The sequence below is a fragment of the Peromyscus leucopus genome, chromosome 1 (genome assembly GCF_004664715.2).
Source record: "Peromyscus leucopus breed LL Stock chromosome 1, UCI_PerLeu_2.1, whole genome shotgun sequence".
NCBI lineage: Eukaryota > Metazoa > Chordata > Mammalia > Rodentia > Cricetidae > Peromyscus > Peromyscus leucopus.
The window spans coordinates 92,610,988-92,632,752 of record NC_051063.1 but is presented as its reverse complement, the minus strand read 5'-3'; the positions used below and the strand labels follow the sequence as shown (position 1 = coordinate 92,632,752).

Genomic DNA, 21,765 nt, shown 5'->3' with positions numbered 1-21,765 from the left:
TTTACGAATGTATTCTTTTGATGTTTTGAGACAGGGTCTCATGTAGCCCAGGTTAGCTTTGAGCTTGCTCTGTAGCTGGAGGTGACCTTGAACTTCTGATCCTCCTGTCTGTGCTTCCCAAGTGCTAGGATCACACAGATGTTCACCACCACACTCAGCTTAAGGAATTTATTCTGAAGAAATAAATGGATCAGGTGTGATTATGTTAAGAATCTTGTTCACCTCCCTCACACCATCTAAGTAGACTTACACCGAAAAGCCCATGGTGGGGTTTTTGTTGGTGTTGTTATTATTCCTTGTTTGAATTATTTGTTTGTTTGTTCACTTATTTATTTGTATTTATTTATTTATTTATTTATTTGAGACAGGGTCTTGATGGGGCTGGAAAGATGACTTAGCAATTAAGAGTACTCGCTAACAGAGGACCAAGGGATCTGATGCCCTCTTCTGGCCTCCATGGACACTGCATTCACATTCACAGATACAGACACACACAGAATTTAAAAATAAAATCTTAAAAAAAGGATGAGACTAGTTAAATAAATGATGGCATATCATAATAAGATTTATAACATACTTAAAAATATAGCTCTGTATTCTCGTGGAGACTGATTTCTGTAGTATATTATCTATAATGTTTTCCATAGGTGTATGTAATTGCATGTGATCCATATAAAAACACATGCTTGTACTTGCATTTAACAAAGTCTGGAAACATGGTCCTAAGGTATCAGCAGTGATTAAATCTGGAAGGTAGGATTTGGAGTGCTTAATTTTTCTGTTGTATTTTCCTAATTCATTCTCTATCATGAATATGTATGACTTACCTAATATAAAAAAACGGTAGGAGGGGACTTTTTCATTCAGAGGGCATTTACTTAAGCTCTTTTTCTACAGAGAAGAGTGAGCTCAATGCGAGTTTATAGAGCCTTGCTCAATATTAAAGTTAAAAAAAAAACCCAAAAACATCCAAATGTCAGAGCTGAGGCTGGAGCCCAGTTGGTAGACTGCTTGGCTGGCATGTGCAGAGCCCTGGGTTCTGTCAGCACTGCATAAACATAGTGAGGTATGCACACCTGTAATCTCAGCACATGGGAGGCAGAGGCAGGAGGATCAAGGAGTTCAAAGTTACCCTTGGCCACAGAGAGTTGGAAACTAGCCTGGGCTACATGAGAGACCTACCCTATCTCAAAAACAAAAACAAGAAAAATATCAAAACAAAAACACTGAATATCAAATACAATCCCTCCCACCCCCCAGGTGTCTGGTGTGAGACCTTCCTTTTCACTTAGGGCTGACCTGAGTGGTCTAGAGATGGCAGATGATCTGTTAGAGGCCATTCTTGGTGTGGGCAGCTCCCATGAGGCCCCTCTTTCCTCTAGACTAGACCCACGACTGTCCGGTTCTGACAGGAGACATTCATGACCTCCTCAGCCAGGTATTTTGAAGACCTTGGAGTGAGATGGGGAGGCCAAATCTCTGATTTCAAAGACAAAAAGAAAAGTCCACCCTATTCTCAGACATCCTCCGAGGAAGTCAGCACAGGCCAAGGTAGGGATGGTGGCTGGGACACAGGCTGCCTGGCCGGTTTCTGGCAGGGCAATGGGAGTTCTGCTACCCTGCCTCTCCCCAGTCTCCACCTTCCATCTGCTTGGAGGCTGGGATGACCTCTAGATGAAGCTCTGGGCCTGGGCTTGCGGCTCCTGTTTTCTCTGTTGCTTCCAGCTGGTCCTGTCCCTGGGGCAGGCTGGGTGTGGGAGGAAGACAGGACAGTGGGATTCTTCAGTGGGTGGGTTCTTGGCCTGAAGCCCTTAGGAGCGTCTCTGCTTCACCAGCACAGCCAGCTCCATCCCCACCCACAGAGCTCTGGGTTGGGACTTAAGATCCAGTTCTGACCGGATCTGGGGCCAGTGTGAGGATCCCTGGTAACTGCCTATCACCATCACCTCGACTCTGCCAGCCAGGGGCTCCCTAACTCCAGCATCTACAATTCCAGCCTTACAGAGAGTGGAGACAGAGGCAGGAGCAGCTACCTGAACACAAGGAAGTACTCCATAGGGGCCTGCACCCTGGAGCAGTGGTGACCAAGCACCGAGCACTCTTGAAGAAGTCAAAACGTGCAGCAGGAGTTCTTAAAAAAAAAAAAAAAAAAAAAAAAAAAAGTTGCACTGTCAAGACGGCTCAGTAGTAGGCAAAGGGCTTGTTTCATGCGAGTCTCCAGAAGCTGCCCACGTGAAGCAGGAGGTAGCGCATGGCTGTGACCCCAGTGCTCCGAGGGTGAGTCAGGAGGGAGAGACAGAAAATCCCCAAAGCTTGCAGGGTAGCTTGCCTGGCATACACATTGGGAAACAACCAGAGATCCTGCCTCAAACAGTGTGGAAGACGAGGACTGACGCCCAAGGCTGTTTGTGGCCTCCATGTGTGTGTGCAGTGGCATATGTAATTCTCTCTCTCTCTCTCTCTCTCTCTCTCTCTCTCTCTCTCTCTCTCTCTCACACACACACACACACACACACACACACACACACACACACGTACACACATGTCATGTACACCCGTAAGATATATGAGATAAACCAACCATTGTCACGGAATACTTCGGAATAACATGCAGTCCTCCCTCTCAGCCATTTAAAGTGTACATATAGTTCAGTAGTTCCAAGTCATTCACATTGTTATGGAGCTAGCCACACCTAACCCTTCTCGTATTGCAAAACCAAAGCCTAGCACCCGTGAAACAGCCTTATTCCTCCTCCAGCAGATCCTGGAGACCAGTGCTCTATTTCACATCTTTATAAATCCGAGTTCTCTAGGTACCTCAGAGTGGAACCATCGTGGCTGGGGGTGTAGCTCAGTGGTAGTGGTAGAATGCTTATATGCGCAAGGAAGACCCTGCGTTTGATTCCCAGTAATGGAAGGGAGTGTGTGTGTGTGTGTGTGTGTGTGTGTGTGTGTGTGTGTGTTACACATGTGAAGATCAGATGGCAGCCTTCGGTGTTGTTTCTCATGCGCTGTCTGCCTTGTTTTGATACAGGATCCCACAATGAACATCACCCACTGAATAGTCTAGGATGGTAGGAAGTTTCAGAAATCTGCCTGTCTCTACCTCCCCAGCACTGGGATTATAGGTTGCCCCACACGTTATATGAAGTTTACCACTTTTTGCTCCTCTGTAGATGAACACTTGGGTTACTTTCACCTTTTAACTATTGTTAGCATTGTGGCCACAATCAAGGCATGCCTGTTTGAGTCCCTGCTTTCATTTCAAGTGTGTACCCAGCAGTAAGATGGCAGGCTATCTGGGTAAATCTAGTTTCAGCCTGTAGAGGAGCTGCCATTCATTCCACTCTGTAGTGGCCACACCATTTTATGTTCCTATAACAGAGGGCAAGTGCTCAGTGTTCTCATATCTTTGTTAACACTTGGTTTCCTTTATCTCATAGCAGTCATTCTAGCCAGGCCTGGTAGTGAAAGCCTATAATCCCAGCTACTCGGGAGGCTAACACAGGCAGATCACAACTTCAAGGCCAGCCTGGACTACAGAATGAGTTCAAGACCAGCCTTGGCAACTCACTGAGATGGATCAGTGGATGATATGTTGGCTGTGCAAGCATGAGGATCTGAGTTCTGATCCCCAGCAGCTACAGAAAAGCTAGGTATGATTTCAGGGCATAGGGAGCAGAGACGACAGAGTCCAGGGGCTTGTGGACCAGCCAGTCTAGCTGAAACTGTGAGACCCAGGTTCATTGAGAGACCCTGAATCGAGAAATAAACTGAAGAGTGGCAATCAAGGACACACCCAACCTCAACTTCTGGCTTCCAAACACACACACACACACACACACACACACACACACACACACACACACTCCAGAAGAGGGCTGAAGATGTATAGCTCCGTGATGGAGTAGGACAGTGACCATCTTACTGGGAGCAGCACAGTATCTCATTGTGGTCTTCAAGCAAGGGTCCCTGAGGAATAGCAACTTGAGTGTTTTCATGTGTCCATTTGCATATCTTCTTGGGAAAACGTCTGTTCAGGTTCTCTGCCCTTTTAAAAACCGAGTTGCTTTGGGTCAATGAGATTCAGTGGGTAAAGGCACCATTGCCAAGCCTGAGTTCAGTCCCTAGGACCCACATGATGGAAGGTGAGAACCAGCTCCTGCAAGTTGTCCTCTGACTTCACATGTGTTCTGAGACATGTATGTGGACCTCCCTTGCACCCCCAAGTAAATACATAAAACATAATACATTTCTCAGTTAGGTTGCCTTTTTCATTCTTGACTTGTAAGAGTTCCTTATATAGTCTCATATTAACCCTTTAGTCAATAGATGGTTTGCAGTATTCTTCCTTTCTGAGGGGTCACCATGTCACTCTGCTGACTGTGTCCTTGGAGGCCCAGCTTTTCCTTCTGGTGCTCTTCAGGCTACCTGTCCCACTCTCCTGCCCAGCTTGTACTGGTGTTAACTAGCAGTTTTCCCTGAGGTGATTTAAGCTGAAGGAAGGTGAGGAAGGAGGTGAACTTTACCCATTTTGTTTGGAAAGTAAGGTATGAATCCAGAAGCCACTGATGAGCAGTTTGGAAAGACAATAAAAAAGATAAGAAAGTATAACGGAAGGAACGCAGTTTGGGCTTGAATACTAGCCCAAAGTTAAGCAAAGTAGCCTGAGAAGTCTGCATTACCAGATACTTCAGACTTCCAGGGTTGAGAACCAAATGATTTAAACACACATGCACGCACACGAGAAGATGGGGGAAGATGGCCCATGATGATTTGATGGGGGTACAGCATGCATTAGGGAAGGAATTATTGGATTGAAATTTGAATCCAGGGGTTGATAATTCCTTCTGATGAGGGAAAGGAGGCCCATGCTGAGGTTTGCTCAGGGAGGAAGCTGAGGCCGCTAATTAGGAGAGAGGGAGGGCTTTTCAGAGCCCTGAGGAAGTGACAGCAAGCTGACTAAATTCCTTTCATCCTTCCATGTCAGGGTTCCAGGACAATGAAGGAGGCACCGTCAGAGTAGACGGGGCTTTGGGAGGGAAAGGAGCCCAGGGAGCAAGGGAGGAAATGGCCGAAGCCTACACGGCCTTTGGTTTCTGTTAATAACTTGAAGGAGGAAAGGAAGTACAGCGCGGAAGGGGAAACCATAGCCGAGGCTGCTGCTCTGAGCCCCTGGAAGTCAGGACAGTCAGGGTCAGCTGAGGCCGCCAGCAGCATCCCAAGACCCCTTGAGCAGCCAGGAGGCAGGGAAGCTGGAAACACACCCACCGTGCTGGGATTCATAAGTCGGCGGCAGCGTGGCCCTGCTGTACATAACTCTGCTTCCCAGGCTCCTTGCACAGCTCCTCCACAAACAAAGGCCTCACAGAGGAAGAATGTCAGCCAGAGCTCTGGGAAGGCAGGGTGAGCCAGGCCACAGGATGAGCAGCACCAGCTTCCTTACAGGGAAGAATGGAGGTCCATCAGAACCCATCATACTAGACCAGGCCTCTGGGCTGGGAGTTCCTGCATGTGCCAAGTCCGCTGTTCTGCTCTCTTGCTACTGGATGGCTTCTCTACTTCCTCTCAGGTCTTTTCTCCCACGTCCACTTCTGCTGACCTGTCTGTCACGTCCAGTCTCAGGACAGCACAGGAAGACCTCTCCCAGTACTCTATCAGCCTCCGGATATCTCAGCGGTAATTTGACTGCCCGCCATTCCTTTGTCTCGGTATTTTCCAGGTTGAACTACTAGGAAAGATGCTGTAATTGCCCAGCTCATCCTTAAGTGCCAAATCTCGTGATAGGCCACAGGCAAGCCTCCTGCTTGGCCATCTGGACCAAACAGCCCAGTCTGGATTGTGTGGTACCAAATATGGCCACCTAAGGTATCCATCCTTGCTCTGTTGGAACACAGACTGCCTGCGGCGCCTCTGACATTGTAACAATGTTGCAAGGTCTCTTGGATTCTGTTACCTATAATTGAATGGTATTGGTCAGCAAACGACAGAGGGAACAAGAACTAAGAATTTAATTTTTTTTTTAAAAATTCCTAAAACCTACCAGTCTATCTCTCTGAAAATAGACTGGATTGAGAGAGGGAATATTCGCATGAAGTCCATTGGGGTCCACAGAATTTACCGAATTTTCTGACCTGACTTGGAAAACCAGCCAAGGATCTTTCTTTCCCAAGGCTACATACATGGTTACTGTGGGAACAGAGAACTCAGGGTTTGGCTTACAAAAGAAGGAGTTATCCCACACACCCTGGAACTAGTGAGATGAGGTGTCCACCCGCAGGGGCAAATGGGAGACAGAGTGGATCCCAGGCCTCATCATGAGCAAGTTGGGGGATGAGGAGAGAGAGGCTATATCTTCTCACAGAAACTTCTAGTGAGATGAGGTGTCCACCCTCAGGGGCAAATGGGAGACAGAGTGGATCCCAGGCCTCATTCTGAGCAAGTTGGGGGACGAGGAGAGAGAGGCTCTATCTTCTCACAGAAACTTCTAGACTTCTTTAGAATTACTGTTATCCTGCTTTCAGAAGGGGGCAGAGTTCCCAGGAAGGTGATTCTGCCCAGCCCATTACTTTGTGTTCTTGACATCTGAATTTGACAGAGGCAGAATGGACCAAGACGACACCTGTCCTGGGTCACTTATAAATGAGTCCCACTGTTCCTTGATGTTATTCTGAAGCTTTTGTATGGGAACCTGTGTGGGGATGTGTGATATGTGTATATCCTCATTCTATGTGCCACAGCGTGAGTGTAGAGGTCAGGAGACACCTTGGGGGAGTCAGTCCTCGCCTTTCATGGGGGTGGGGCGCTGAGCGACAAAACTCAGGTCTTCAGAATTGAGCTGCAAATGCTTTTAGCTAACCCAGCCATTTCGATGGCCTGCCAATCTGAATTCAACTGAATTCTTCTGTCAGAAATACTTCTAAGATTCATGTTTACTGCATGTCTCCCATCATCACAGGGAGAGGTATGTATGTATATAATATAAATTATATACTTTATAGATGTACAAATGTCAACTCAATTCTATGACTATTATGTGTAATCGTCTGTACTCTTAGGATGCTTCAAATTCATATGTAGGTAGCTTGCAGAATGTATTTCTTCTTGAACATTTTTATTAATTCTTTGAGAATCTCATCCCATAGATTGTGGTCATATTCACTCCTCCCCCAGTTCCTCCCACATCTACCGTCAGCATCCTCCCCTCCCAACCCACCCAACTCTGAGTGCTGCCCCTACCAAGTTCAGTTTGTATTGACCAACTAACTGGTCTTGGGAGTGTGGCCTGCCCTGGTGTGTGGTTGACCTACCAAGAGTTGCATCATTAGAGAGAACGGGGTCTCTCTCCAAGAGCTCCTCAGCTAGTGGTAGGGTTTCGTGCCTCCCTTCATGCAGGGATTGCTGGCTGCATGAGCTTGTGCAGGTTTTGCGCATGCTTTTAGAGCTGCTGTGTGTGTTCTATGTGTAACTGCTGTGTTGTATCTGGAAAGCTCTGTTTCCTTGAGGTCACCCATCGTGTGTGGTTCTTATGATCTCTCTGCCCTCTCTTTCTTGAAGGTCCCCAAGCCTGGCAGGGAGAGGTGTGATATTTATGTCCCATTTGGGGATGAGCACTCTGGTCCCTTAGAATACATTTCTTAAAGTCTTTCCTATTCCGTGAATAATAATAAAAAAATGTTGTTTGGGGATCTAATAGGGACTTCATCCCTTGAGCATAGTAGCCAGTTCTTGGAGACTCTTCATGGTGGGGGGGGGCTTGAGAAATTATTGTACACGTCAGTCATCCTCTTTTTGGGGATACTAATTGCAACAGAGAATGTGGATTTGTGATGTTAAAAAACAAAACAAAACAACCACATCAGATGGCCGTTTTATTGCATTTGAATCTGAATTTCATAAATAAATTATCTTCCAAGTAGAAGCAAAGAAGGTGAGGTGTGAACCCTTCACTTGGTTTAAATTATTCACTTGTATTCAAATTATTAAAGGTAGAAAAAAAAAAGATACCAACCTGAGGGATGATAAGTGTATTCTAGTTTTGTTTCTGTCAGTGTGATAAAATATCCTGACAAAAAGCGACTTAGACAAAAAGAGGTTTGTCCTGCTTACAATTCCAGGTCATGGTCCCTCGTGGGGAGAAGTCACAGTGGCGGGAGCCGGAAGCATCACATCCACTAGGAGCAAAGAGAAATAAGCGCATGCAAGCCTGTTTGCTTGCTTGCTAGCTTTCTCCTCTTTCACACAGCTCAGGAACCCCTGCCTGGGCAATGGTGCAGCCCACAGTGGTCTGCATCTTCCCATCTCAATCCCAAGACAACCTGATCTAGGCAATTCTTCAATTTATACTCTTTTCCTTGGAGGTTCTGGCTTGTATTGAGTTGACAGTTAAAAACTATCACAATGCGGGTAATGGGTTTTGACATATGGAGCAGAAACACGTGGAAAGTGACAAGATGTTAAAGACAGATGCTTCCATTTGATGACAGAACACAGCTCCAAAGCTCTTTGGAGTAAGGGCTCTTCTGGGGGCTTAGACCTAGAGCCCAAGACCTGTCCTTAAAGAAGAAAATGGTAGAGCTGGTGGGATGCTGCTGCTGCTGCTGCTGCTGATGATGATGATGATGATGATGATGATGATGATGGTGACAACGACGATGATGCTGATGACTACTGTTTATTTGATGCTTTCTATGTGTTAAGCCTATGACAGGAAAGATCTTGTAATTTTCTTATCAATCTTATAGGAGTAAGAACTTTTACTCTCAATTTATAGATGAAAGATAACCCATGTCCCATGGTTACAGAGCTAGTAAGTGGCCAAGCAGGTTGAGGCAGAAGCTTGAACTGTGATCCTTGCCCCACACCAATGCCTCCCAACAAGGATGAAGGAGCCACCTGGCAGAAGTCCTGAATTCTGGTGTCCTTCAGTAGTTACCCTAGCAGAGGGCAACTATTATTCTTACCAGTCTACTAGGACACTGAGAGCGCAGTCCACCCAGCTATGGGACAAGGGGTCACCATGAAGTTAGGATATCTTGCCCGACTATGGGCTTGGCATTGTGATTGTTTGACATGTGATGGACAGAAGGTGGACAAGCAAGAGGGACCACAAGCATCTGACATGACGCTAGAGCCGCATTGATGGTGCCCAAGAGGGAGTCCTAACGTTTCTGCTCCGAATAGAAATGTTTACATGTATCCCAAAGAAAACAAAGTAAAGGGACAGAGAGATGGCTCCGCAGTCAGCAGGGCTTGTTGCTCCTGCAGCAGCTGCAAGTCCCGTTCCCAGCAGACCCAAGTTTGGGTGTGGGGTGGCTCACAACCACCTGCGACTCCAGCTTCAGAGGATCCAATACCTCCTTCTGGCCTCCATGGAAATCTGCGCTCGCATACATGCACATACCCACACACATACACATGATTAAAACTAAAATAAATCTTAAAAATTCAAAATACCGTTTCTACTGACAACATCGGCTAGTAAAAACAAACAGATAAAAAAGCAAGTTGGGGGTTGTCTACACTTGCGTTTCTGCCCTTGTCAGTGAGATTGCACACTTCCCAGGTTAGCTTACTAGGGACAGTTCTCGGTGTGCGGAATGCAGAGAAGTGACACCATGGGGCTGGGGCTGGCCAGGTCTGCTCCTGCTTCTCCTTAGCTGATGTCACGTCGCTGATGGCAGTAGGTGTTTATACCCCGATATAAAGCTTATTTTGTTTGGGATTGTAAATCTCCATCCTATTGATCATGATTTAAAGTGATCCTTTCTTTATGTTTACCTTGTTCCTTTTATTAAAAGAGTCTAAGGTACTTTAAAACATTGGAACCCTTGTACGGCTGTCTTACGACTCTGTGGTCTTCGGCAGCCATGAGTCATCTCTTCACTGTACTGGGGGCACATCATCCTTTCTTGTTTATTGCTTGCTGTGTTTAATTAGTTCATTGACCGATTTGGAAAGAATGATTCTATTTGGTGAGTTATGGATATAATATATTTTTCTTCATATTGATATTCGTTTGTTGTACCCACATTTATTAAGTGGTAATTCTTTCATCCATTATTGGAACTCTTAGTTTTATTTTGTTCACTATGTCCTAAGGACTCTTAAGTGCTTAAATCTATCTCTGAAATCATTATTTTATTAGTCTTTGTCCTGGCTTTGATCCAGCAAAATTCAGTTTTGATGAAGATCACTTTATAATATGTCTTAAAATTTGATTAGTGCATCCTCCTCCACTCTTGGGTATTATTGTATGTGTGTGTGTTTCCTCCTTAATTTTGCCAGTGATTTATCACATTCTAGAGTATTCTAGCAGGAATGTAATTGTTATTATGTTAATCTATTTTTCATCTTACAGACTAATCATTCTGACATTACCATGAGTTTTCTAAATCAGGGCTAATGAATCTGACTTTGTTTAGTTAGAATTCTTTTGTTCTTCCCCATTGCACCTTTTATTTTGCTAGATAACTCATCTACCTAGATAGGTAAGTTTTTAAATACTTAATTTTTTTCTAATTTTATGTCAGGGGTATGGGTTTGGCCAGTTTTCTATTTAACTAGTTATATATCTGCAAAAGAAAAATGTACTATTTCTATTTCTGTCTTTTCCATATTTATTTTCTATTTCCTTTTCCTCTTAGTCCTGTGGGGCTTTCCCCTTCTCTAGAAGCGCTGAGAGGGTTGCCTGCGGCTTCTACTTGAACTTGCAGAGTAAAGTCTTTTCTGTCCATCGTGGTCGCTGATAACCACTCATGATTATTTACACTTAAATGAAGTATAAAAGAAATAAAAATTTAGCTCTCCAGTCCTATGAGTCATGCTTACATGCTCCACGGGTACCTGTGACTAGTCACTACCAGCTAGCACCCCTGGGTGTCCAGTTGCACCTCACAGCATACAAATGAGTACTCCCATGACCCCAGTGGGTCACCTGTTGGAGGGCTTCTCATAGAATGTTTGCTATGGTGGTTGTGTGTCTCTGAAATAGACCAGTTTATTAGGCTGTTACAGATGCTAGCCACAGATTTCTAACCCCCCCCCCCTGCTGTGGTGATGGGAGTTGGAGCAGTATGTCAGAACTGAGTTCAGAGTATTTATGTGATGAAAATTTGGAGAAGGAAAGTAACCTTGCACTGGCTGTGGAGGAGCCAATCAATGAGCTAGCAGTGGTGGCGCATGCCTTTAATCCCAGCATTCAGGAGGCAGAAGCAAGCAGATCTCTGTGAGTTCAAGGCCAGCCTGGTCTACCTAGCGGGTTCCAGGCCAGTCAGGGCTACACAGTAAAACCCTGTAGAGAGTAGGTGAGAAGCTTTGGGATATGAGGGTGACTATAAGGGAAACTGTAGCTGCTTCTAGGGTGACTAGGGTGAGCAGTCTGGTACCTGGTGTAAAGAGAGGGGACAGGTGCCTGCCTGGTGATCAACTGTGATGATTTTTTTTTAAAGGCTTTTTGAAAATTTTTAATTCTATGCATGTGAGTGGGGTGGATATGTGTATGTGAATGCAAATGCCCTAGGTGGTCAGAGGCATCTGATCCTCTAGAACTGTTTGTGAGCTGTCCAGTTGGCTGCTGGGAGCCAAACTCAGGTCCTCCACGAGACCTGTATTCTGGAGCATGAATCCATTCTTTGTAGTTTTGGTTGGGTTTTGTTGGTTTTGCCTAAGCTGTTCACCACCCAGCTCCCCTCGCCTTTCCTTCCCTCCATCTCTGGCCCTTGTGATTACATTTAGTTGTCAGAAACTTTTTATAGTGAGCACTCTATCCCATTGAGGATGTTGATCCTAGGGAGGCGGGGCCTGGAAGGTGATCAGAATTAGAAGTCCTGAGGGTGGGTCACCCAGGAGGTGATTGGTGGGTTTTATGAGAAGAGGAGAAAGACCTGGTATTCATGTTGCTGCTCTCTGCTCTGTGTGTGATCTGGCACAAGGGCCTTCACCAGATGCCAGTACCAGAACCCTGAAAGAGAAATTTCTCTATAAAATACCTAGTTTGTGGTATTCTGTGGTAGCAATAGAAAATGGACCAAGATGTACATTAAGACTACTATTAGAGCTCATATTTAAATCTATAATTGTTTAAAATACTAAAGTGTTTTTTGTTTCACTTGGTGTTGGGGATGGAGCACACGGGAGCCGTGTCTGAAGACAAGAGCCTGATCTCTCCTGCCGCCATGTGGGTCCCAGCTAGCCAACACAGGCCATCCGGCTTGACAGCAGTGCCTGTAAGCCACTTAAAGCCGTTTTAGCAGCCCATCTTTCTAATTTTAGAGGGAAAAAATCCTATCTTTTGATTTTAAAGAATTCTTATAAAAATTAATGTTGAAAGTGACATATGTCTATAATCCCAACTACTAAGGAGACTGAGGCAGGAGGATTGCAAGTTCGGGGCCAGCCTGGGCAATTTAACAAGTTCCTATTTGAAATTCAAGTTTCCTTTTAAAAGGGGGCTAAGAAGGTAGCTTTATGGTAGAATGCTTGTTTAGTGTGTAGAAGGCTGACATTTACTCCCCAGGTTGGGGGAAGGAGGCAAGGAGTGAGTGAGTGAGAGGGGTAAGTTAGTTGAATATTATTTATCGTCTGCCAACACTTTTTAAAGATGTATTTTAATTTTATGTGTATGACTATTTGCCTGTATGTATATATGGATACTATGCATGCAGTGCCTCTGGGGGCCAGAAGAGGGAATCGGATCCCTTGGAACTGGTGTTGGAGCTGGTTGTGAGCTGCCATGTGGGTGTTAGGAACCAACCCAGGTCCTCTGCAAGAGCAGCTGGTGCTCTTAACTGCTGAGCCATCTCTCCAGCCCCTCAGAATAATCTTATATTTCAAAAATGTTTTTATGTCCAAGTGTTGAACTATCTCCTTACTAGTCCTAATTCTCTGCCCTTGTGAGGTGGCTCCTAAGTGATTCTGAGACATTTCCCTTTTCTTTCTGGAAGATATTAATTAGGATTTCTTAAACTATTAAGTAAGACAAACCTACCATTTGTTCTCTCTCTCTCTCTCTCTCTCTCTCTCTCTCTCTCTCTTCTCTCTCTCTGTGTGTGTGTGTGTGTGTGTGTGTTTTGTGTGTGTGTGTGTACGTGTATTGTCAGCAGGTACAGTTGAATATATACCACCTAGACTAGAAAACACCACACTAAGTGCTAGATGGCAGAATATCCCAAAACCCATCAAACACAAACAATCAGAAACCCTAAGAGTTGTCACCTCCCCTCTTCCTGCAGTCTTCTGGGCTCCCCTGTGAGTTTTTATTATCTCCTCCACTGTACCCCCCACTAGTCGATCTAGGGCAGGCTCCTCAGTGACGCCCCTCTTTGGGGAAACTGACCTTGTGGCCTCTTCCCAGCGCTTTGCGGACAGTGGCTTTGCTGTGTACCTGTCCTGGTCCTGAGGACACCCTCTTCCAAGTGCCCCGAAGTGATAGCTCTCTGCTTATGTCTCCATGTTTTCCTTTAGTATGTCACTCACCATGGCAAATAATTACCCTAGCTTTGTCCTATTATCTAATTGCCTCCTGTGTCATTACGTGTGTCTCCCGGGTCTGGCATCCCTGTAGGGACAGGGTGGAAGGAGGCCTCAGGTCTGTTTATTTATTTAACACAAGCTGCTCTACAGTGCTAAGTATGTGGCAAACATTCAGAAATTCTCTCTGAGTGAGCAGGTGGGAAATCAGTGATTTTTACCTTATTCTCTGGCAAAACCTAAACTCTGGCCAGGGGTGCATTTGATTAGTTTTAGTGAACTGTTGTAACTCATTAGGAGAAAGAAACAAAAGGGTTCCCACAAGGGGCCAGTCTTACCTTCCAGGCTGTCTAATTCAGCCATCCATCCTCTTCCATTCAATGCTTAGGCAACCGTTGAGTGGCTCCTGGGCGCTGAGTATGGAGGCTTCAGGGATGGTTGGGGTAAGTGCCTTCCCTGGTTTCCTGGTGTTCCCAGTCCGGCATTATTAAGCAAATAAACTAACAAATAGCTGTATAATTACAAATTGTGCTAAGAACCATAAAGGAGAGAGAATGATGTAGATGATTACAGTTAGCTCAAGAGTTGAGCAGGCCTCTTCAGATGAGGAAGTGACCATGTAAGCTGAGAATCTAACAGCAGGCCACCAGTCAAACAGAGAAGGCAGTTAGAGGAAGCAGTGTGTGCAAAGGTCCTGAGGCACTGGATTGTTTTGTTCCCTTGAAAAGCAACCAAAAGCCAGTATGTGCTGGGAGCATAGTGAGTCAGGGTGGAGGGCTGTGGGGGGAGCCACGTCCTAATGGGAAAGGTCTTATGGCCCAGGCTTGGGCAATTGGGTGCAGGAGACCAGGGTCTCATGTAGCCCAGCTGGGATTCACTGTGTAGCAAATTTGCCCTTGATTTCTTGATCCTTCATGCCACTATATCCCAAGTGCTGAGATTCAAGGCATGTATCACCACACCCAGCTATGTAGATATTATTAATATTCTCACTTCCCAGTTGAGTGGTCAAGGCCCAGTGGTGACAGGCAAGGACACAGGTGTCACTGGAATGTTCATGGAGGGACTAGGAAATACCCAGATCACCTTGAGCTTGCAGAGTCCACAGGCTGGCCTCCACGGGGCCATATAACTATGTCTTTTGGACCTTAAGTGGCTGGTGGAGTTGGTCAGTATGAGAGCAGACAAACTGAGAGTATCTTTCCATAGTGCAGGTGAAAAGTCACAGCTGTGCACCTGGGGTGCTGTATCATTGCAGAGAAATGGACATTATAGGGTGATAGAGGGATGTGGAAATATTTGTACAAATAGATTTGATGTATTTAGTATGAAATGAAAGGCCTTGAAGGTACTTTTGTTTGTTTTTTGTTTTTTAAGATAGGGTTTTTCTGTATAGCTCTAGCTGCCCCAGAACTTCCTTTGTAGACCAGGCTAGCCTCAAGAAGGTACATTTTTTTTTTAACTGTAGATTTTAAAAAAGAAACAAAAAGTCCCGAGCTGTATCACAGCACAAAGAGAGACATAAAGACAGGATGAGACACAACATCACAAAGTAAGCTTTTTCATTTTAAGTAACACAGAAGAAATGACAAACAAGAAAGGAAATATTATTTAAAAGTTTGTCACTTCTCTAGGCCATTACCCATGACTCCTTGTAGCATTAGCTAACCAAGCTAAAACAGAGACAGTGACAGCATGAGATAATGGAACCAGTCAGCAATTTATTGCCATTAAGGCTGACAGGAGATCTTCTGCCCTCTGTGTGGCCTTCCCTTCCCTGCCTGCTGAAGTTTGATCGGTCTTCATGACCCTGCTCAAACCCCTGCCTAGGGTGGAAAAATAAAACCATCAGTATGAATATGTGGTAGGTTTGGTACAAACTGGCAGTTGACAGCAGCCAGGGCCGGCCCTGGTGTGTGGGGGTTTCTGCTCAGCCTTCTGAACAATGGGCTTCAGAAATGATTCCCACCACAGAAGACCCAGTTTTGAAAAGCAAATTTTGGTGCTTGAAGATATTTTTAAAAAAGTGTTGGTGGTGTTAGCACACACCTTTAATCCCAGCTCTCAGGAGGCAGAGACAGGAGAATCTCTGTGAGTTCAAGACCAGCCTGGTCCACAGAGTTCCAAGACAGCCAGGGCTATACAGAGAAACCATGTCTCAAAAAACAAAAACAACAACCAAGTGTCTAGAAACTTCTGTCATGGTGCTTCATCAACAAGGCAGTACAAAATTGAAAGGCAGCATCTATTAACAGTATGAAATGTTACCTTTAGACAAAAACTTCAAATGCAGCTGTTCTGTGACTACCTTGGAGTCTCTTGAGCAGGTGAATGGTCATGGCTAGAAGTTCATTGCCTTCAGGTTCTCATACTCTAATATAAAGTGACCGATTGAGAGTATCTGAGGAGTGCCTGGGCCTGTGCTAAGTGCATCCCTGAAAAGCTATGGGCTGGTCATTTCAGGGACTTCCTGAGGTTTCTGAGTTGTTTACATCCTGAATCTTAACAAAGCCTCTCAGAAATTTCCTGAGTCTTTAGAACTTTCTAAGTCTTAACAAGTGTCTAAGGAAATAACTGCACAATACAAGGGAGTCTCTGGCCCAGGAGCCATGCATGCATGGACAGTAGTGTGAGTATTGCAGGCAGTGGACCACACACAGCATCTGGCATGTATTCAGTACGCAGCAAAGTCCATCCATTCCCACACCACCGTCACCCTCATTGCTGGGAGATGCCCAAGGATCTTGGTTGGAACCATGTCTGGTACCCAAGTACTCTTAGACTTTGTCAATGCAAGGGGAACAACTGACGAAGGGAATAAACACATTTTGAGCACATGCCCACGCAGGCACCTTTAAAAGGTTCAGTGGAAGCACGGGTGACTGACCCTTGTCCAAATCAAGATGGGTCATCAGTACGAAATGGTACTGGTTGAAAAGTCAACCCAAGGGTTTCATTTTTCTAAATGCTACGTGAATGAAAGCGAAAGGAGCTGCAGAAATTGGAGGGAGAGGTCAGTTCTGTGGACTGGCAGGGAGAGCACATTTTGTGGTCATCTAGTCTACGACGGGGTTGAGAGCTTCAAAGTGCATTAGCCCTTTGTCCTCTTTGCAGTGAAATGGGAGAACAGCCCTCTCCCCAAGGCCCAGGATCTCTGGACACCACCATTCAGCTGCATGTTAGTAAATGTTCCACCAGCTTTCCAGGAAAAAAAAAAAAAGTTATGTGTAGGAACACGTCTATAAACTTATTATAACTTTCCTAACTTAAAAGCTATGTAGCATACATTTCACAAGCAATAATAAAAACTCTGCTTCTCCACCTAGTAAATTCTGTGCAGACAGTTGACTCGGAGTGGGTGCTTTTGCTTATTTCTCTTGAGTTCTTTCAGCCATGGTTAGCTTATGCTGCAGGTTAGCCACGATCGCACTATTAGAATTTCCCCCCAAGTCCAGCAATCCTTCCCTAGTAAATGTATTGCCGTAGCCTGGTGTGCAGCATAAGACTGTAATCCCAACCCTTGGAAGGCTGAGGCAGGAAGATCTTGTTTGTGACTAGCCTGGAATGCAGTAAGACCCTGTCAGACCCATGTAGGGACTGGGGACATGGCTCAGTCAGCAGTGTCATAAGGACATAAGTTCTAGCCTCAGAAACCAGGCAACAAAGTTGAATGTAATGGTGTTTGTTTTTGTTTGTTTGTTTGTTTGTTTGTTTGTAATCCCAGTAGTGGAGAGGTAGAGAGACTGGTCACTGTTCAGCCTAGGGCTCACTAGCCAGCCAGCCTAGCCTACTAGGTGAGTTCCAGGTCAGTGAAAGACTCTATCCCCAAAACAAAAGTACCAAGTTGTTACCAGGGTGTCCTCTGATCTCAGCATGTGTGCACGCATTCGTGAGTGCACACACACACAAACACCCGTGACTGGAGATGTAGCTCTGTAATGAAGCACTGGCCTAGCAAGTTCGCTCCCCGGTACTGTCCACAAAGAAGTACAATAGCTAACCCCCTTGTTTCTCACCTTGACTTCTGATACTCACACACACACACACACACACAACACACACACACACACACACACACGAAGGACAGGAAGCACAGTAACTTACTTTTTTTCAACTTCATATTTTAGCTGGTTTTACTGACTTCATAAGCATTTGGTGTTTGAGAGGTGGTACAAGCTAGCTTCAACGCCATGCCTTCATTCCCAGGGAAAGTAAAATCTTAGGTTAGCTGCCCACTTTTTCTCACCGTGCACTCCTAAACACACAGGCTTAATTAACAGAGGGGAAGGGGTGCTGATGGGGGGGAGGTGTTGATGCGATTATAATGTGGTCTCTTTGCTCACCCTAATTGTGATATTCAATGAATTCTGTAGTAACTGTATATTTCACATTTATTTCCCTTATACCAAGAAGAAAGAGAGACAGACAGACAGACAGACAGACAGATTTTGGTTGTGTATAGCTCTAGCAGAGAACATTAAGGAGAAATCCCTGGGGCAACCATCAAATGAGTTGCCCTAACGTAACTCCCTCCTGACCCCTGACCTCACCTCCTCAGAGACACCCAAACCTGCCTGGCAGGTTTGGATGAACTGTCTACCTTCCCCCCTCCCCCTCCCCCCTTGCCACTAACACAAAGGAGCACAATTCCTCACTGCAAATGGGCCAAACTTATCAGCAAAACAAATGTTTATTGAGAAATTTGACCAGTACAAGCTCCTCCTGGCTCCAACCTCCTCCGCCTTCGTTTCGTTCATTTAAGCAATATCCCTTTCACACAGATGTGGAGGGGAGCAGCCGTCTGCCCTGCTCCAGGGATGACTCATAGTCGACTGTGCTTATACTAGCTGATAAGTAGTCGACTGCCCAAATGCCCAGCCAGTAGCCCCACCCCACCCCCAGCCTGTGCAGCGCCCTTCCCCAGCAGGCAAAGGCCCTGGCATTTGACAAGCTGGTCGCTATTGTTACCCAGGTTTAATGTTCACACCTGCCCCTTGCTCTCATCTTCAGGGTCATGGGCTTCAGCCACCGACTACCCTTCACGGCCCAGCCCCCATCTGCAGTCCCTGCCAGAAGTCTCCAGTCTTTTTCGTGGCTGTGAGATCCGTGTTGTCTCCAGGAGAGAAGAACTCAATGGCTTAGAATCAGCCCAAGGTCTCTAAAGTCCCAAGCTGTCCTCTGGCATGTCTGCCCCTCGTTTCCAGCCCTCCCATGCCTGGGTGGGTCCCCTCCTGTCTCCCCATATTCCAGTTCCTTTAAACAGGTCCCGGGTGCTTTTACCAGCCCTGGCAGGCACACCTGTCCCCTTGTTAAAGTCTTGCCAGGTGTGACAAACTCACCCTCGCCCAGCTGAGACTCGGCCATTTGGGACTTTTCCTCATCTTCTATTGTTTCCAACTTTAACCGTCATTCCGACTCAGCAGTCATTGGAAATTCCCAGCCTTCCCTGCTCTGGCAGCAGCCTGGGTCCTCAGAGAAGCTTATGTCAGGGTCACCTATGCTCACCGAAGTAACAGGGGTGGGACCCCTTTCTCCAAAGGAATAAGCTCTTCAGAGGGGCTGCCTTGTCATGATTATCCGTCTGTAGCTTCATAATAAACTCACTTTTTCAGTTATCACGGAATCTTGCCTACTTTGCTTCGGGTTGTGAAATTACTACCGTAGCTGAGTAATGATTAAATCATGGGTTGTTTTTTTTTTTTTTTCTTGTTTTTTTTTCCCTCATTTTCTTTCTTGCTCACTTCTATAAAATATTGCTTGCAGATGTTTGAGAATTTATATTAAAAGTGAATTCCAATAAAAGGCCTGTTAGTTCAGTGATTTAGCCTGATTCCTTAACCCCTTTTAAAAAATACCATGTGTGCTTGGGAGGGGGGTGTTTTTTTTTTCCTGTTGTCATTTCCTGAGATAAACGTGTTGGGAAACGAAGAGCGTCTGAACAGACGTAAATATCACTTTATGTAACTGGCGGTGAAAGCCGAGTTCGGAGAGCTGTAGTGGAGTACAGTCAGACTCGCATTGAAAGAGATTTATGATCACGGGGTCCCATGCTCTGTCTCCCACGGGTTCTGTTAGTGACTGTCAACCCTTCGACTCTGAGTTGCCTTGTACAGTCGGTGGAGGTGGATGGGAGAGAAAGGCAGAATGTTGGGGCTTGTTCTGTCACCCAGAAACTACAAACACAAACTGGTCTCTGGACCTATGGAATTAAAAGCAGGTTGGCCAACCAAGAGCCACATTCCATCAGATGGATATATGCTTTATGTTATGTATGTGTGTTTGTATGTATGTATGTATGTATGTATGTATTGTGTGTATATGTGTACGTCTGTATGTGGGTTTAAGCACATGGATATAGTGCCTGCAGAGGCCACAAAAAGGGCATTGGATCCCCTGAAATGGGAGTTACAGGTAATGAGGATCTGAACTCGGTCTTCTGCAAGAGGAGCAAGCACTCTTCACCACTGAGCCAGCTCCCCAGCCCCAGATATATGTATTTTTAAAGATGTATTTTTATTGGTGCATGTGTGTGTGAGTACACATGAGGGCTAGAAGAGGTCATCAGCTCTCTGGAGCTGAAGTTGCAGACAGTTGTGAGTTCCCTGGTCTGGGTGCTGGGAGCTGAACTCAGGTCCTCTGAAATAGCAGCCAGTGATCTTAAGAGCTGAGCCTTCTCTCTAACCCTAATCATGTGAACATTGTTGGGGGGGAGGAATAATCTTGGTTTATTTTACAAAGGAACACACAAATAAAACTAAAGTAATTCAGCAAGGCAATTTCTTCTTGTAAAAAGGATGTACCAGAACCTCAGCAGGGCTAGTGAACACACTTGTCCAAGGGTACTGGAACCTCAGCGGGACTCGTGAACACACTACTGGAACCTCAGCAGGGCTAGTGAACACACTTGTCCAAGTATACCTGAACCTCAGCGGGGCTCGTGAACACACTACTGGAACCTCAGCAGGGCTAGTGAACACACTTGTCCAAGTATACCAGAACCTCAGCGGGGCTCGTGAACACACTACTGGAACCTCAGCGGGGCTCGTGAACACACTTGTCAAAATGGCCTTTTATCGCTGCCATAGCCGGTGCCTGACTCTCATCCAGTGATGGGAGTTTGACTGACTTCACAGTGTGGCATGTAGCTGACTAATCAGTACACAGGCGAAAACTCAGGAAATGCAGGCCTTGGTTGGGTTGACTCCTTTGATAGAAACAAGTTTCTCACAGTTTTAAGTGTACTGATACCCCAGCAGACTTTTTTTTTCTGTGTCTATTATCTAGATTTTCCAGACTGTCTTTTTATTTTATTTGTGTGTGTGTGTGTTCATGTGTGTGAGAGTATACATACATATGTACAAGTGCACATACACAAGTGAACATGTATGTATGGAAGCCAAAGGACAGCCTCGTGTGTCCTTCATTCCTCAGATGCTACCCTCCTTTTTTTTGGATACAGGCTCTCTCACGGGCCTAGAATTCACCAAGTGGGCTGGGCTGGCTAGCCAGTGAACTTCAGAGACCTGTCCCTGCTTCCCAAGGGTGGGGTTACAAGTGCCCACCGCTATGCCTAGGGCAACTGCTCTTGGTTTATTTGCTTTAACATAGGTTGTGGGTCCTCATTCCGGCCCTCATGCAAACAAGCATTTCACTGGCTGAGCTGGCTCCCCTGTCCCAGAGTGCCTTTCAAAAGGGGGAGAGTTGGGGCTGGAGAGATGGCTCAGTGGTCTAGAGCACTCACACTCTTGCAGAAGATCTGTGTGCAGTTCCCAGCACTGGCATAATGGCTCACAGCTGTCTGTGACCCCGGCTCCAAGGGATCCGCACCCTCTTCGAGCCTCCATGGGCACAGACAGACAGGCAGACAAAACACTCATACACCTAAAAATAAACCTTTTTCTTTAAAAGGGGGCCAGGCAGAATGAATAGTTCCAGCGGTTTAGACAGCCTTGTTGGGGCCTTTTTATCTGAGTGTACTTTCTGCCTGTGCCTCTGAAAACCAGTTCCCACAACAGAAATTGCTTAGGCTGGCCCTGTGGTTTCACCGTGAGGAGGGCGTGGTTGCAGATGGTGATTGTTGTGGCTGATTCCGGAAGATGCAACCTGGATGGAAGAGAACAAGTATGGTTTTAAAAATTAAAAGGTGTATTAAACTGAACCGTGTTTGGTGGTTTTAATACCCTCGAAGGGAGGGGGCGCCAGGGGAGGAGCCGCAGTCCTCAAGGACCAAGAGCAAAATACTTTTGGACTTCTAGGTCAAAGGCCAAATTCCTTCTGCAGGTGGGAACCGCTGCA

At 45.8% G+C, this 21,765-nt stretch overlaps 1 protein-coding gene across 1 annotated transcript in view; it reads left to right on the top strand.

Moving 5' to 3' along the window:
* The window catches only part of Parva (parvin alpha), a 155,254-nt gene that overhangs the window by 45,945 nt on the left and 87,544 nt on the right, over positions 1-21,765 (top strand). The window lies entirely within an intron of this gene.